At 39.2% G+C, this 12,190-nt stretch overlaps 1 protein-coding gene across 12 annotated transcripts in view; it reads left to right on the top strand.

Moving 5' to 3' along the window:
• Positions 1–12,190, top strand: part of PSPC1 (paraspeckle component 1) — a 135,554-nt gene that overhangs the window by 104,755 nt on the left and 18,609 nt on the right. The window lies entirely within an intron of this gene.

Genomic DNA, 12,190 nt, shown 5'->3' with positions numbered 1-12,190 from the left:
CTGCCTTTCTCTGCTCTAATCTGAGCTGTTGCTGTGTAGAATAACAGCAGCAAAAACAAATCCCTTAGGATTCCATTGCTCTTATAGACTCCATGTGCTCTTGTCTGGATTATCTTTAAAGACTTGGATTCATTTTGACAGTTAACTATAATTCTTTCCTGTTTATCCTTTAATAGTTATTTTGCATAGTACATAAGTATGCACACATACAGTAGCAAGGGTACCAGTACTACAATGAGTTCTGCTTTAAAAACTTTTATTACATTGTTAAAAGTAACTAAGGTGTTAAAGTGTTAATGCACATGGTTTCCTGCTGTCATGACACTTGGCTATATACTAACACTGTATTTGGTCAATAAAACAGTTTAAAAACAAAATGTAAAGGGCACATGATTTAATCGTAAAGGATTATAGCATTGTCATATTTGGAAATAGTGTAGGTTAGTGTACACCAGAAGTCGTCATCAGTTAGTTATAAATGACTAGTTCTATAGTACGTATGGGTGACCTGGAATATGAGCTCCATTCAGTAAGTATTTTCTTCATTTACAACTAAGGCAGCCAATATGAGTTGGGTACAAGTTGCTTTTCTTCTTGAGCAATTCCACACTCAGAGATAGAGGTTAGAATACAACACAGCAGTTACAGTCGAATGCAGCAAAAGCCCAAAGGGAAAACCAAAGGATACACCTTTTAATAATTTATCTTGCATCACATTTGCATGGATTAGGAAGCAAACAGAAAGGAAGGGAAAATTCAAGAAAGTACAGGGAACACAGAAGAAATCTTGGATTCCTGTTACAAAGAATGCACATTGTGTGGTTGCCTTATTAGAGCAGCATGCAATTGGCTATCTAGTACCCATGACCCATTTGAAAAAAATCATTGGCTCTGTGTACAGATCAGTAGCAGTGCCTGGTAACCTTGGTGACTTGACAAATGAAACCTGTTGTCCAAAATTGAGTGTTATAAGGAGTTCAGAGAAAAGTGGGTATAAGATAAACCAATTGGGGAGAATTTGCATAGCATGTGTAAAAATGTTCTTGGGTGGGGAGAGTTAGAAGGCTCTTTAGAACAATAGGGGTGAGTACCTTAATGTGCAAATCAACTTTAAGATGTATCTTTTTTTGTAAAATGTTTTTATTGATTTCTAGAGAGGAAGGGAAAGAGATGAAGAGGTAGAAACACCGATGAGAGAGAAACATCATCAGTTGGTTGCCTCCTGCATATCCCCTACTGGGAATCAACCCCACAACTTGGGCATGTGTCAGTAACTTCTATATTCATGGGTTGATGTTCAACCTCTGAGCCACAATGGCTGGTAGAGTTATAACTTGTTTTGGAGCCATCATGAATGACGGCTAGATGCTGATAAATGTGCATGAAGCTGTATTTTCCTGAAATGAGACTGGAAAAAGGGATCAGATCTTTTTCCATGATGAGCTACCAGGAATTTTTTTTGAAGGAGAGCAATACATTTGCGGGAAGGATGCATTTATAATAAGCCAGAACATAGAATGGGAAGCAGTTGATATGTGGTGATAGGATTGGAGAGGAAAAGTAGAAATCAAAATATGTTGATCATGAAAGTGTTAGGACATGGTGGTTAGTTGGATGTGGGAGGGTTATGTGGAGGGAATAAGGCAGGGATGATTGGTGTTAAGGAAATGGCAGGTACTTTTGGTTCCACTACCTTTTAGGAATAATTAGGGCAGCAAGATCAGGATGAAAGGCATGAATCAGGCCCTTGAGCACAGAAAGTGGTGCTTAGGAAAAGGTCTTGGCTCAAGAATTTAGAATGTCATCAACAAAGGAAGCAATAATGGATAAATGAAAGTATGACACATAAGTAGTTCACCAATACAAAATTTATATAGATTAGGGGGCTGAGATGTCCCCTAAACATCTAAAGACAAGGCTGTTTATGTAGATCTTGAAGGACTGGTTAATGGACTCAGTCTCATACTGGAATACAACTAAGCCTTTAATGCTATGTAGAGCACTGCGGTCACGTTCATTGGTTACGGAAGCAAGCATTTTAAACAGTGGCATTTATTGGAGGTTATTTTATTCATATTTGGTCAAAGAGAGCATGAGGAAATGTGGATAACAGAGATGGATTTACCGCTATTCTTATTTCTTAAACTTAAAATTACCTAAATAGGTCCTATTTTACAGCCATCATTCAAATCCTTGAGATATAGAAATAATCTTTATCACAGCATTGGACATTAACTAGACTTCAAATACTTTTGATGCATAAAATAAATATAGTTTTGAATTCTTTGAATAATATGTATCTGGTACACAAACATAGAAATACAAAATGGTACGTAATGAAAGTAAATTTCTCCATGTGTTCAACAGTTCCCCCCACACAGCTTCTCTATCCTGGGCCAACCTTTGTAATTTCTTAAAAGTTTTTAAGATGCTGCCTATTCTAACCATGGACAATGAAAACTTAACTTTGTTTGTTGCATTTCCCAACCAAATGTATAAAGTAAATAAGGTCAGATATTGATTAAAAACAGGTTGTTTCAGGTAATAGTAAAAATTAGGTATAGAAATTATATGATTTTAGTAAATAAACATTAATATCTCAGAAAGTTACGTTTGGTATACACACACAAGGCTGGCTGGCCAGGGCCTTCCTTCATTCCGCGCCGCCCCCTGGTGGTCAGCTTACATCATAGCAAGTGATCGAACTCCTGAGGGACGCTGTGCACATTAGCCTTTTATATATTAGTATATGGCTACATATAAATTGTGTGTGTGTCTGTGTGTGTGTGTATGTATGTATGTGTATATCTACATATATATTAAAGGGTAAGTGTCCGTCCCAACTGGTAGCTATGATGTGCACTGACCACCAGTGGGCAGACGCTCAATGCAGGAGCTGCCATGATGCACACTGGCCATTTAAAAATAAATGGCACCACAAACCTGGCACCAACAAACCAACACTCGGCTTCCCCCAAGTGGGACACATGCCCCACCACCATCCCGGAGTGACACCCTACCAAATCAAAGCCAATGCTGCCGAGATCCCATGGCACAAAATGCGGTTCACAGCCCACCCAGCGGTCGCTGTGGGCGCCGGGTAATGACGTCACGTAGCAACACCTGGCTTCCTCTCCCTAGCGACTAGCCTCCTTGGAGTTTCTTCTGCCCAGGAATATGACTTGCTTTATAGCCAGGTGCAAACATTTCACAGTTTAACCAAATGTTTTTGAAGCGTTTTCACGTGCCTCATCTCTTTTGATCCTCACAGAAGTCCTGGAGTAGGTAGGTAGGAGACTCAGTAGAATCCTATTTTATTTTCATCAGCCGGAAAACGGAGATTTAGAAGTCTTAGAAACTTGACCCGACTGAAAAGAAGTAAGAAATGGTGGACCTTGAAAATGACTTCAGGTTTCCTCACTGCACAGAACATAGTCAAACATTGCTGCAGTTAAATATTTCACCCTTTTTTCTCCTTGCGTGATCTGCAATAATGTGCTTCGTGTTGATATTTACTGCTGTGTTGCTGACAATTACCTGAAAGAGAATTTGGGGTGCTTCACTGGGCTGGAAAAAGTGTAGCTAAATTAGAAAGGTCTAATTAAGCAAGTTTACTTTATCTATAAAAGGCTAAGTTGACTCACACATGCGCAATACATATTAAGGTCTTGATGGTGCCAGTCGCACGTGTGTGTTAAGACCTGTCATTGTCAATTATGAATTTGGTTGACACTTCTATTATAGAGAAAGGGCGAATAGCAATATTAAAATATTCTAATTTCCTTTCAATGTGCATGAATCTGTGCACCGGACACGTTGTGTGTGTGTGTGTGTGTGTGTGTGTGTGTATTTATTTATATTTGTATATATTTATACGTCCTCAGAGAGGAAGGGAATGAGAAACATCAATGAGAGAATCATGGATCAGCTGCCTCTTGCATGTCCCCTACTGGTCATGGAGTCTGCAATCTGGGCATGTGCCCTTGACCGGAATAAAACCTAGGACCCTTCAGTCTGCAGGCCGATGCTCCATCCACTGAGCCAAACTGGCCAGGCCTATGTTTGTGTTTTTAAATAGCATGATGAACATTAACATTTTGCTTTATCAGGTATTACTAAGTTCAATAATGGCTTAATTTACTTTTGTTATTCAAAAGGAGGGCATTAGACTCAAATTTAGAAATCTTAAATTTTTTTTAAAAAAATTCTGCAATTCTCTAGTAATGGGAAATGGGAATTATTAACATTCCTGTGCCCAAATGGCCCCCAGTGGATGCTTGAAATTGTGGATAGTACTGAACCCTATATATACTATGTTTTTTCCTAAAGATATATACCTATGATAAAGTTTAATTTCTAAATTAGGCACAGTAAGAGATTAATCAAAGTCATGTGAATATGGTCTCAAAGTAATCTTATTGTACCACACTCATCTTTCACTTAAAGGAAGCACTTTATGGCTTCTCTGTGGCCTTTCTGAATTGCCAGCATCACTGATTTTGTGCCTTGGGGCCATTATTAAGTAAAATAAGGGTTACTTGAACACATGTACGAGTGTTCCTGGGATTCCTCAACAGGTGAATTGATAACCTAGGCAGCTCCCAGTGGGCGGGGAGCATATGCAACCAGGTATATGTGGGACAAAGATGAATCACGTTCCAGAGGAATGGAGTGGGATGGCATGAGATTTCATCATGCTACTTAAGAACAGTGCATTGCCCTAGCTGGTGTTGCTAAATGATTAGAGCACTGGCTGCACACCGCAGGGTCATAGTCTCGATCCCTGGTCAAGGGCACATACCGTGGTTGCAGGGTTTATTTTGTAAAATATATTTTTATTAATTTCAGAGAAGAATGGAGATGGAGAGAGATAGAAACATCAATGATGTGAGGGAATCCTTGATCGGCTGCCTCCTCCACACCCTCCACTGGAGATTGAGCCCACAGCCCATGCATGTGTTTATTTCCAAAACTTTCCATTTAGTATTTCTGGACCACTAAACACTTGTGTTCATGCCCAATGAATTGTGGTTTGTTATTTTAGTGAATTATGACATAAATTTGAAGTCTTCATAGCAAAATGAAATGATTTTTAATTTAAAAATTTGTATCTTAAGATAGTAACTTATAACAATAATGAATACATTTATACGTAAGGACTTGAAAGAGTGCAGTTGGCTATTTGAAAAACAAATCTCCATCTTGTACTTTAATGTTCGTTGTAATTGTGAAAGTTATCTCCAAGTTATGACGGAGAGTAAACATTTTTCTTCATCATATATTGTACTTACTAGTACTATGTTTACCAACAAATATTTATTGAGCATATACTGTAATAGTGCTAGGGACTGTTCTAGGCACTGGGAATATCTATTACTATGGTTTGGGAAAACAAATACATCCATTTAGGTAGGATGGTCTGGGAGGCCCCTCTGAGGAAACTTTTGAGTTGATATCTGAATGATCAAAAGGAAGGACTTGCAAAGTTGGAGGTGTTGAATTTAACCCAGTTCAATGTGAGGGGATTACCATGTAATACAAGAAAGTGGGAAATGTCTAAAGTGTCTGGAATTGAGTGAACATGGCAAGTGTTCCTCAAATCTTGTTTTCTTTCTGATTGGCCCAACTCTCATGAAATTTTAACGCCACAGACAGCTGTTTCAGTATCGTAGTTGTATCTTTTATCTATGCTTTAAACATAAGGGATTAAAGTTTAAGATTTTGCCCTCCCCTTCTCCTACCTCCAACTAATTTTCTCTTTACTGGGGGCGATGTAGAGAAACAACTTATGCCCTGACAAATAGTTGTGACTTTTCTTGATGAAATAAAAAATGGAAAGCCTTGGGCCACATAGTGATGTCATCTAATTTATGTTTTAGAAGAGAATTTTAACTACTCATGGAGACTTGGCTGAAGGAGTGCCAGAATAAAAGCTGGCAAACAAATTGGGCCAATAAAGTGAGGTATACGTGGGACAAAGATGAATCACGCTCCAGAGGGATGGAGTGGGATGGCATGAGAAAGTAATGGTGAGATGGTCTATAACAGTGATGGCGAACCTTTTGAATTCGGCGTGTCAGCATTTTGAAAAAGCCTAACTTAACTCTGGTGCTGTGTCACATATAGAAATTTTTTTTACATTTGCAACCATAGTAAAACAAAGACTTCTATTTTTGATATTTATTTTATATATTTAAATGCCATTTCACAAAGAAAAATCAACCAAAAAAAGGAGTTCATGTGTCACTTCTGACACGCGTGTCATAGGTTCGCCATCAGTGGTCTATAAAGACTATTGATAATGTAGATACAGAAGAGGAGAAAGGAAGAGAGAATCCTATATAATGAAAGGCTAATATGCAAATCCAATGAACGGTGGGATGACTGGTTGCTATGGCGTGCTCTAACCACCAGGGGGCAGATGCTCAACGCAGGAGGAGTTGAGCTCCCACAGGGGGAGTGCCGCTCAGCCAGAAGCCCTGAGCCGGGCTCACAGCTGGCTAGCGCAGTGGTGGTGGCGGGAGCCTCTCCTGCCTCTGTGGCAGCACTAAGGATGCCCAACTGCTGGCTCCCGGACTGCGAGAGGGCACAGGCCAGGCTGAGGGGACCCCTCCCCCCCTCCAGTGCACAAATTTCATTCACCGGGTCTCTAGTAATTAGATAAAGCATTAACGGTCATAAATAAGGTATGTATGCACAATATTGATGAAAGCTTAGGGAAAATGCCCTTGGAGACACAGAGTTTGCCCTATGCAACACACTTTATTGTAGGAAAGAAACATCCCTTGGGTAATGAGACTCTTGTCTGATTTTTAACCTTGTTATAATTTTCCTATTTTTCAGTCATTTGTATGTAATTAGATGATTACACACAATCCTCTCCCCCACGTCCCCCCAATAATTTAGAATGTCAAAACTCTAGGTTCATTTAAGTTTTATTTTGTCTCAGTAGGAACATGCCCTCACCCCATATTTTGTGCCTTCTATTCACTCCATGCCTTTTACTGGAGAATCTGTTTAAAAGCGTCTACTCTCTTTTTCTGCTACAGTAGTAGTGATTATAATTGTTTCTGTTAGAATTAAATAATCTTATAGTTCTTGGGCCCTCTGAAATATTGTGAATTCCACAGGGCATAGGGACTCTGTTGTACATGTTTACTACATTTTTGTTGAATCGGGAGAGTTTTTCCAAGGTCACTCTGGAGTAGAGTCCAAATGAGCCCGACTGGTGTTGCTCAGTGGTTGACCCAGGAACTAAGAGATCACAGTTCAATTCCTGGGCATGTCCCGAATTGTGGATTTGATTCCCAGAAGGGGGTGTGCAGTAGGCAGCCGACTGATGATGTTTCTCTCTCATGGGTGTTTTTATCTCTCCCTCTCTTCTCTCTAAAAATCAATAAACATTTTTAATTGGTTTTAAAATCAGATGAGATTTATTTATACTACACAGTTTGTCTCAGTTCTGTGTAATCAATTCCATGTTATTGGGAATATTTTAATAAGCCCTGATGGTGACTGAAAATGTGAAAAGTATATATGGTCTGCAGGGAGTTCAAAGGTTCACACACCGTTTAGGAGATAGTAATATGCATTGTCACGGGACACATGTCATCCTATTGGGTTTTGATGAGACATAGTGCAGGTGTCGTGTTTGGAGTTTTTCATGATGGAAGTTTCTTGAATTTACTGATGAAGTGGAGGCACAGAAGTTTGAGAAGTGAGATTTATGATTGTAGTACTTGTGTCTTGTTTTTCTTTTCTTTTTAAAAATCTTTATTATTGCAAGTATTACAAATGTCTCCCTTTTCTCCCCGTTGACCCCCTCTAACCTGCCCCGTCCCCCCACCCCAGACCTCCACCACTCTATGGTCTGTGTCTAAGGACTATACATATATGCATACAAGTTCTTTGGTTGATCTCTTCCCACCCACCCACCCCTGCCTCCCTTCTGAGATTCGACAGTCTGTTCCATGCTTCTATATTTTTGATTCTGTTTTGCTCATTAGATCCCACATTTTTTTCATTAGATCCCCCCCCCCTTCTCATCCAAGGATATGTTTTTATTGATTTGAGAGAGAGAGGAAGGGAAAGAAAGAGAGAAACATTGCATGGATAACAGTGTGGTGATTGCTGGGGGGCGAGGGGGGGGGAAGGAGGGCAAAGCGGGGATAAATGGTGATGGATGTAGACTTGACTTGAGATTGTGAACACACAATACAGTATACAGATAATGTGTTTTGAAATTGGGCAGTTGGAACACATAATTTTATTAACTAGTGTCGCTCCAGCAAATTAAATAAAAAATAAAAAGAAAGTATATTGGGGGGGAAAATAAATAGAAATGTGTTTTTTAATTCTCCCCATTAAAAAAAATATATATGTTGGCAACTTGTTCAGGATAAAGCATTAACACATTTAACAAAGTGCTCTGGTTGGTGTTGTTCAGTGGTGAGAGCATACATCTGCCTTTACACCAAAGGGTTGTGGGTTCAATTATCAATCAAGAGGATGTACCTGGATTGGAGGTTCGATCCCTGGCCCCAGTCCATGCTTGTGTGGAGGCAACCAATGGTTGTGTCTTTCTCACACTGATGTTTCTTCTCCCCCCCAACCCCACCTTCCCCTTCCACTCTAAAAATCAATGGAAAAAAAATCCTCATGAGGATTAACAAGAAAAAAACATTTAATGTTAATGTATTTTTGTATTTTCATGTAAATATAGTTTGGTGACACATTTCTAATTAGAAATAGGGTACCTCCACAAATTGAGTACCCCAGTGAGGACTTGCTAAATGAAGCACTAGATAAAGGAGGGTTATGATTGATGTTCACCATCTTGCCTCAACACTGATTTTGTTTACCACCTGCTTCTACCCTATTATTTTTATTTTTATTTTTTGCTTTTGTTAATCTTCACCCAATTACTTTGGTACAAGGGTGAACACTAACCATTTAGCACACCTATCAGAGCATGCCATCCTGTTTTTATTTTTAAAAATATTTTTGTTGATTTCAGAGAGGAAGGGAGAGGGAGAGAGAGATGGAAACATCAACGATGAGAGAGAATCATTGATAGACTGGCTCCTGCTAGCCCGATACAACCTGATTATACCCTGACTGGGAATTGAACCGTGACCTTATGGTTCATAGGTCACGGTTCAATTGAGCCATGCCGGCTGGGCCACCGTACTTTTAAATAGATTTTAATAGCCAAAACCGGTTTGGCTCAGTGGATGGAGCGTCGGCCTGCGGACTGAAGGGTCCCGGGTTCGATTCCGGTCAGGGGCATGTACCTGGGTTGCGGGCATATCCCCAGTGGGAGATGTGCAGGAGGCAGCTGATCGATGTTTCTCTCTCATCGATGTTTCTGACTCTCTATCTCTCTCCCTTCCTCTCTGTAAAAAATCAATAAAATATATTAAAAAAAAAAAGATAAATAGATTTTAATAGGTGGTCAACACTGAACAGTTCAGATTGTACTTGTTGGATATCTGAGTAATTTTTCCCACATACAAAACAACATTGATATTATTTTGTGCATACCAGTAAGTCCATTTCATGGATTCTGCAAAAAATATTTTTTCTAGTAAGTTGAGTTACATGGGATCTTCAAAATAAGTAACAGTGGATGCTATTTTTAAGTGGTTTTAAGTATATGATCAAAAATAAGCCGTTGACTGTCATTTGATAATTGTCTTCAGCGCTGCTTCATTAGATATGAACATGGTTTTACATTAAGTAACAGGGATTCTTTGATGTGGCAATAATTTTCCATAGACATACTGAACTTTTAAAGAAAATAGTGAAGGCTACATAGGTAAGTTCATAATCATCTGTTATCTTGAATTAGAAAAGTAATTTATTCTTGTAGTTCAAATTTTAAAACTTATTTTTTGTTAATCTTCACCTGAGGGTATCCTTCCCATTGAGTTTTTGGAGCTGGTGAAAGGGAGGAAGAGTGGAGAGAGAGAATGAGAGAGAGAAAATGGAGAAAGAGAAAGATTCATGAGAGAGAGACACATTGATTGGCTGCCTCCAGTAAGCACTCAAAGGATCGAAACTGCAACCCAGGCTTGCGCCCTTGATCTGGAATCAAACCTGAGATCCTTCTGTGTGTGGGCTGATGCTCCAACCACTGAACCACTGGCCAAGGCCCAACTTGTTTTTAAAACTTAACCTTGATTATGCAGTGATCAGGGATTTTTTTTTACTTTAACCTTTTGGGGAGGGGTGCTTGATAAAGTTTATCACAAGACCATGGTGCAGATTTTTAAAAATTGCAATGGCTTTAAAAGAATTTTGGGACAAAATTAAGTTTGAAAAATTTCAGTGTTACCTTTCATTCCCAAGTCTTGGTTTACCATCTCAATTGCTTTGCAAATATAGCACATAGAGGTCTGGACCCTTGACTCTGAGGTAATACTAACTTTTCTAAGAAGTTATTAGTTGAATATGTTTGATCAAGTTATCAATTTGTACTTTCCTGGATTTCATTTGAGTCTTTGCTGAACTTTACATTTCTTTGATAACCACAGTAAATGTTACTTATGACCTTTGGAGGAAAAGATTGTATGTGTGTTTGTGTGCCTGTGTGTATAATCAATAAATTATTTTCCTGAAAAATACTTGCCATCAATAAAACTGAAAAAATGTGCCTTGTGGCTTAAATAGTTACAATCTTTTTTCCTTCAATATTTTCTAGGTTTCAATGTTGATATTTACAAATGCTAATTCTTATTTCTTAAATAGAACCATATTTTATGTACTTATTTCTTACTTTTGAGTTGCTTCATGAATTTAAAATAACCTTTTCTGATTCATTAGTTTAAAACGTAAAATCCTGCTTTTCAAAAATTTAGACTTCCTTGTCACTCAGAATTTGTGAGCTTGCTTGATTTGACAGTGACCGTTTTCATACATTTCAGATTTTATGAGCTCCTTCTAAGTCAGTCCATCTCCCATATCAGAGGTAACCATTCTTCTATTCTGATCACCATAGGTCAGTGTTTCCTGTTTTTGAATATCATATGAACGGAATCTTTTTTGCCTGTGGCTTCTTTCACTCAACATAGTGTTTTTGAGATTCATTTGTATTATTTCATATGTCAGTAGTTTTTTCTATTTTAATTGCTGCCTAGTGTAACCATTAAATATACATGCCATGTTTTGTTTGTCTAGTCTGTTATTGATACATCCTTGGAGTAGCTTCCAGTTTGGGGTTATCCTATATAATAAAAGACTAATATACTAAGTGTCTGGTCGTCCAGTCGGCCGTTCAACCAATCAAAGCATAATATGGTAATGATACGCTAAGGCCACTCAACCACTCGCTATGACGTGCACTGACCACCAGGGGGCAGTCAGTTGACTGGTCAACCAGTCGCTATGATGTGCACTGACCACCAGGGGGCAGATGCTCCAACCGGCAGGTTAGCTTGCTGCTGGGGTCTAGCCAATTAGGACTGGGTGAGATGGGCCGGACACGCCCTGGAGCCCTCCTGCGGTCCCTCCCTGGCTGGCCATCCCTGGCCCCAGTCATGCATTGGTGGGGTCCCTCGGCCTGGCCTGCACCCTCTCACTATTTGGGACCCCTCAGGGGATGTCAGAGAGCCAGTTTCAGCCTGATCCCGCAGGCAAGGCCAAGGGACCCCACTAGTGCACAAATTTATGCACTGCCCTGTAGTGAGTAAAGCTGCTACAAACGTTACTGTACAAGTCATTTACACGTTTCATTTTTCTTTGGAAAAAAAGTCTAGGAGTGGAATTATTGAGTATAGGGTATAGGTATGTTTCTTATATTGTCAAACAATTTTCCAAAGTTTCCTGCTTTATACTCCCATGAGCAGTGTATGTGGATTCTGTTGCCCTGCACACTTGTCTACACTCAGCATTGTCAGTCTTGTTAGTTTTAGACATTATAGGGAGTGTGTAGAGGTATGTCATTGTGGTTTTAGTTTACATTGCTCTAGTGACTTCTCATGTGAATACCATTTCATATGCCTTTGGGCCACTCAGATACCCTTTTTTTGTGTGAAGTACTTTTGCCTTTCCCTACTCATCATACCCCCATTGCTATTTATAGTTAGGCTGTGTGGTTTCATTGTTATCTGATGCAAAACATTGGTGTATGTATAACCTATGATGTAAAAATAAAAGTGGCTTTGTTAAAATCCTGGAAAACCAGATGCTG

The sequence above is a fragment of the Myotis myotis genome, unplaced genomic scaffold (genome assembly GCF_014108235.1).
Source record: "Myotis myotis isolate mMyoMyo1 unplaced genomic scaffold, mMyoMyo1.p scaffold_m19_p_3, whole genome shotgun sequence".
Classification (NCBI taxonomy): Eukaryota; Metazoa; Chordata; class Mammalia; order Chiroptera; family Vespertilionidae; genus Myotis; species Myotis myotis.
This window is presented reverse-complemented; position numbering and strand designations above follow the sequence as displayed.